Raw genomic sequence first — 6,369 nt, forward strand, 5'->3', positions numbered from 1 at the left:
TAAGCACAATAAATAATAAATGCCGGTGCACTCTGTCAAAAGAACGGTGACAAAAGGCAAATGAGTTACTGCTGCACGGTGCAGGGGAGATAAAGTGAGGGAGGATGAGTCCCACCCAGAGGATGTGGTGAAATCCAGAAAATATTCAACATTTTCAAAAGGCTTTGTAGTGCTAGTGAGAGCGAGACAGAGAGAGAGAGAGAGATATAGAGTGAGAGCGAGAGAGAGACACGACTTTTATTCAGCATTCTGAGCATGCCAGTGATGTAGAAATCAGAAAATCATGCCAGTGCATTTTATTCTGAATTACTAGTTGGAGCAGCATGCCTCATAGTTTTTGGCCTCACCCCGTCCCTTCCAGCTTCTCATATTATTTGTCAGAGCCCCTCAGTTGCTTTAATTGCCTGTGCTGCCCTGCATCGCGATGACTTATCGATTGGTGCCTGGAGCTTCTGCTCTAGCTAATATTTTAGCAATTCAAATCAAGGCTGAAAGAGGCATTTGAACACAAAGTTTTTGCCCCCGAGCACATCTCAGAGCGCTGCAAACCTGAAGGACCCCTCAGCTGGTGGAAAGTGTTGTTTTAAAAGCCGCAGGCTCTCAAGAGAACTGAGAATAGAGCCATGGGATACGTCCGGCCCACCTGAGCTTGGACTTATTGCCCTCATGTCTTGTCTGTGGTCGACTCGATTTCCACATCTACTGGCCAAGATGATGGGTTTTTCCACACGGTTGCACAATGCCGCAAATAAAGCAGTCCTCAAAGTGGGGGCGGCATCCGTGGCGTTGGGTGAAGACAGTACTTGAGCAAGAGACAGATATGTCACCTTCTTCTGCAAAGGCACCTTTTTTCCTCTGAAAGGTGTTTGAGGAACTGTTGTGCATGCATCAATGTGAAACGGGAAATTGTATGAGCAATTTTGAGGGGAAAATGTCAGTGAGAAAGAAAGAAATCCTGCTTCTTTAACACCCATGACCAGGTGCGACATTTTCTTGCTTCTCCATTCAGAGCCAGATACAATGTGAGTGCATTTTAGACGTCTTCATTCGGTTTTTCAAGTTCCATGAATGATGAAATGCATCATGATCACAGGAATACAGAGGGGAAGGCGAAACGTATTATGAGAAATGTGGGTTTATTTATTTATTTAAACTTTCTTTTAGCCTCTTTTGGAAAAGTTTCCAAAGTTGCACTAACAGTGACAATGGCTGAAAACCTGAGTGAGGGGCGCAACATTGATGGAGTGCAGTAGTTACTTTGATGACAAGAACAATAATGGATTAAAAGATTCAATATCAAACCCAGATTAGGATGTGACTCCTGACCCACTCTCAGTGGATGGGAGACATGTTTGAAGCGAGGTTGTCAGATTCCAAAATGACTGAAAAACAGGGCACTGAAAGACATGAAAACTGGGCTGTGTGCCACCATGAGCATTCTTCAGCTGAGAGCGAGGAGAGGCTATTGGTGACAAAAGACGTGGCTTTCTCAGACAACTTTCCCCAAAACCATGTCAAGGGACAGCTTTGCGGTGATCAAAAGTAAAATGATTATACATATAATAAGAAATTATGACAAGTGAAAATGTATCATATATGCTTTCCTCCAAAGCATTTTACATACTAACCTGTACCATGCAATTTCAGGTTTTTCCACCTACATGATATGGATCGCTTCGACAAGCTGTGGAAACAGATGGTTTCTTAACTACCTAATTTTCAATCATTCTATGAGGTGAATGGCTCTTTGACAACAGATGAGAGCTTGGTCAAATTCAAGGGAAAACTCGCCTCCTGTACTCCTGTCAGTATCTTACCCTCAAACTAACAACATGAGGTGTCAAGGTGTGGGTCATGGCAGAGAGCTCTGCTGGCTGTGTACACAGTCCGTGAGGGGACAAAAGAGAAGGGTGCTCTCCAAAGTAAAGGGTGTGGAGGGAGATGGCCATTCTCTCCCTGGTCTAGTATAGTTGTGAGGGACTATGGATTTAGCAGGGGCATCAGCAGCATTAGAGGTTTTTAACCCGCCTGATCGCTGGTGTGAATAAATAGCATTTTCCGTGTGACCACATCCCCTCCACTTTTCTTTCGCACAATCGAAAGGAATCTACTGAATGAAGGGTGTTCTTCCTCCTTCTTTAGATCCCTACCATCAACGCAGTTCCACAACGTGCATCAGCCAACCGTTTTTTTTTTGTTTTTTTAAACAAACAGCTGGAGACTTAGTTAAACAACTTCTGATTTTAAGCTCTTGTTTCAGTTCTCTTCACTTGCATTATGCATACAACTGCATCCACAACTGTGTCACTACTGTGCTCATTTGTGCTTGGTAAACAGAGGCAGCCCCCGCCAGTTGTTTGTTCGTGTAACGCAGTCATTGCGCATTTGTCATTTCTCAGAGTTGATGGAGCTGAAGACACATTAAGGGATAATGCAGGGTAAATAAACACTTTAGTTTGTTTGTTTGTCATGTCAAATGTATATGCTGTTGTATGCAAAACGTGCATGTTTGAACTGAAAAATTACTTGACTTCACAAGGGTTGTTCATTTTAGCTTTTCTTGTTCAGCACAGGTAATTAAACAAACGAGAGTGAGAATGCTTGGAAAGGGATTTGACTTCTAATTAACACATATCATCTGGTACCATTCTCACCTTTCCGAGTCTTGACAGTATTTCCTCCAATTATGCACTATTCGAAGAAGCTGAGAGTTGTAGAGGATTTTTTAACAGCAGATGTAAAAATGTCTTGTGCTGTGGGTGGATGTGTCGGCAAATGGGAATGTGTTTAATTCAATGCAACATTTGTTTTGAAAGGAAACATCTTGTTACGTAACTGATGAATGGCCGTAACATTAAGAGAACGCATGACACCATCAATCATGCCTATCCTAAATACATACACGCACCTCAATGCTGTGTCTTAGTCCATCTTCCCATGGATTCTTTTGACTATCCCTCAAAATCCACTACCAAGTATAATGAATTAAAGATTATACACAGGTGTGGTTATTTAAGGCATAATGATTAATCCGATAAACATCAAATTAATTGGTTTGAAATTTTCCAGGGCCATGAATCAAAGGCAAAAGTGAGAAAGAAAATTAAAAGCACTTGACTGGAAGAAATGTTAAATTAGAATGAAACACATTGTTGTAACACGTTTGACTTTTTAGCCCTTTGGCTTTGATAAAGAGCTCCAACAATGACTGAAAAAGGGACTATTCAGTGTTTATGTTGCCTGAGCTGTTGCTCAGATGCCATCATGCAATATCTTTTCTATCTTATTTGAAATTCTACATATAATTTAGATTGCGTTAGATTTATAATCATAATGCAAACTTACATTCTAAATTTGCAGATGTTTCCCTGCATTTTTTTTAAATGACACAATCCTTATCATGTGTGCACCTATTGAAGTGTTGACAAGGGAAATGCACCATCATTACCCCATAGTATATAACATTAGCTGTGTCTTCTTGCTTCCCTTTTAATAATGCTCTGAGTTTTGGAGTAGTCTGATTCAAACCACGCATTTGTTTTTCCACAGACGTAATGTTATTATAAGGGGTAGATGTGATCATTCATGTTGATTAGCGAGAGATCACACAGAAGCAGTCGGCCATGACACTGGAGAAGCGATGACAAGCATGCAGTGGTTTTTGGTTCACATATGGCACTTGGATCTCATTACAAACCCACCATGCCATCAGAGTGGGAGGGACATATTATGCTTACGTAGAAATTGATCCCGTTCCAAGCCCTCAAAAGAAGCAGCATAGTGCATGTAGGCCATCTGAGTGGAGTTAGACCCATATTGTACACACAGGGACAGGGAGCACACCCCAGTGCCAGCACCTTTTGATGTGGGGGAACACGGAAATTAATCTAATTAGGGGTAGCCTGCAGATTAGGTCCTTCTCAAATCACAACAGTGGCGCTAATTAATTTACCTGCAGTGGTTATTGTTCAGTCAATTGCGAGGAAAGGGATAAAAGAGCCGTACAAATCCACATGTATCATCTCAAACATGCTAATGTGCTCCTCCATCCTCCTCCCTCATATTATGCAGATTAGAATAGCTAATCTCGTGTCATGTCTTCCAATGTACTTGGCTCAACACCTCTTCCACTTCTCTGCACATTTGCCATGGATAAGCTGGATGGCGTTTTGTGCAATTGGGGGCAATGTGTGCTAGAAAATGACATTGACTTAGACACCGTGTATGGAAAGAAGCCCTAACCTACACTCCTGTTAATGTGAAAAACTTGAAAACCACCTTGTGCTTCAGTTGTAAGAGCGGTGAAATAAAGATACCACTTCACAAAAAGCCTTGAAGCCTTATTACGCTAGATTAGCAATTGTCCATATCCTGTAAGGTTCAACGTGGAAAGTCACCTTATCCGAGGATAATCCTTTTAACAGAAATTAGCCACACTCTCTTTTGGAACACTGAAACATTCCACATTGAGAGGCACAGGAGTCAGTTAGCTAGCACATCAAATACAGTTCATTTCACCAGAAGAAGGCATTTCTACCAACCAACTTTTTTTCTTCAGCTCCTATTACTGTCATATGGAAGTTGACACACTGGTAATAATTGTCATGACACACCAGAGCCTTTTTCCCTCTTCTCCTCTCATCCTGATGCTTCACCACAATGAGTTCTGGCTGAGGTTACTGTAATCAACGGCAGAGTTGGATGGCCAGGTCTAGCCTCCCAAGAGGGTCCGTTTGCTGTGATTGACAACAATGACTCATTCTGCCAGGCTGCAGGAGGAGAGCGTCAAGGAGCCAAGTGACAATGGATGAAGGTGATGAAGAAGATTGTGTGGGGAGAGAAGAGGGGGAGAAATCTGCTTCACTGGTTTAGCACTGTCTGTGATTCTCCATGTTCTCATTCATCCTTCATCATTTTTTTCTGTCTCTCTCTCTCTCTCTCCCTTTTTTCTGTGCCCCCTCCAACAAAAAAAGATGCTTTGGCAGTTGCTACATCAATACTGAAGAAACTTTTGTGTGCGGCAAGAAGATAGAGCAAGAGAGAGAAAACCACAAATAGAGTCAAAGTAGAGGAGGCGGAGAGATAGGCCCGAAATGAAAAAAAAGCACACCTTCAGGGGAGCTTGGCAATCATAGGCAGGGATTTTCACACGTTGCAGACAACAGATTCACAAACAACCCACAGTCCAGAAAAGGCATTGGCCGTGATTGATTCCCCCCAAACCGGCTGATAGGTTTGCTGTGGTCTGCATTCTTTGGAAAACACAGTGTGCATGGGTGGAAACTTGAAAACACAAACTGGATGCTTCACAGTTTACAGTATATATTTAGCTGTACAGTCACTGTGGAGAACAGAAATAGAGTTGAAAGAAATAGCCAATAAGGATGAAAGCATCACATGATGGAAAGAACTAGCACTCTGGCCATTTCACCCTTACAATTCTCTTGGTATAGAGGGTTCATTTTCTCTAGCCGAGCCTTCAGTCTTCAGCAGTATTGAGCCACCGCTGAAACACAAACGTCTGAATTCAGATGGGATTCCAGCTTCAGCCTTGGTTGCTGCTTTTTAGCGCACCCACATATGGAATACCACTTCAGCCTTGGTTGCTGCTTTTTAGCGCACCCACATATGGACTGTCATTCCATAGCGAGGGAAGGCTTTTCAAAACAATCTCACTCAAACCATGGTGGCAGCCTTGTCAGAGCTCTAACTTAGAGCCACTGCATTGAACACTTCAACTGCAGACAGTTGATAGCAACAGATAAACATCCTTATTTCCCTGCCAGCCAGGTAAATGCGAAAAATTTCAGAACGTAAAATAACAATTGTTAAAATAACAATTCCAAAAAAGATGTTCCAGAAAATGTGGCTGCAAGTACAGGCTGGTGTTGTTATTATGTTTTTTATGTTCCCCTGTGTGTTGGTGCCATGTATCTTAGTCACTGAGTGAAGAGTGTGAGATCTGGCATCAAAAGCACACTATCCTCAGTCGCTCAGTTGTCGTGGACTCTCTGGAGCTGCCCTCCCCTACACCAGCAGGTGCATCTCCACTCTTGCGTGGTACTTGCAAGTGGATAAAGAGGATGCAGAGAATGACAAACAAACACACTCAATTAGGAGACAGCACACCCGCGGAGACAAGAGTGACCTCTGGGGCTGGAGAAATGGCTCATGTGGTCTGTGAGTGTGTGTGTTTGTGTGTGTGTGTGTGTGTGTGTGTGTGTGTGTGTGTGTGTGTGTGTATGTGTGTGTGTTTGTCTCTGTGTGTGTGTGTGTGTGTGTGTGTGTGTGTGTGTGTGTGTGTGTTTCTGTGTATGTATGTATGTGTGCATGTGAGTGCCTGATGTATTTCGAGCCTCATTACCGGGC

The sequence above is a fragment of the Sprattus sprattus genome, assembly GCF_963457725.1.
Source record: "Sprattus sprattus genome assembly, chromosome: 9".
Lineage (NCBI taxonomy): Eukaryota > Metazoa > Chordata > Actinopteri > Clupeiformes > Clupeidae > Sprattus > Sprattus sprattus.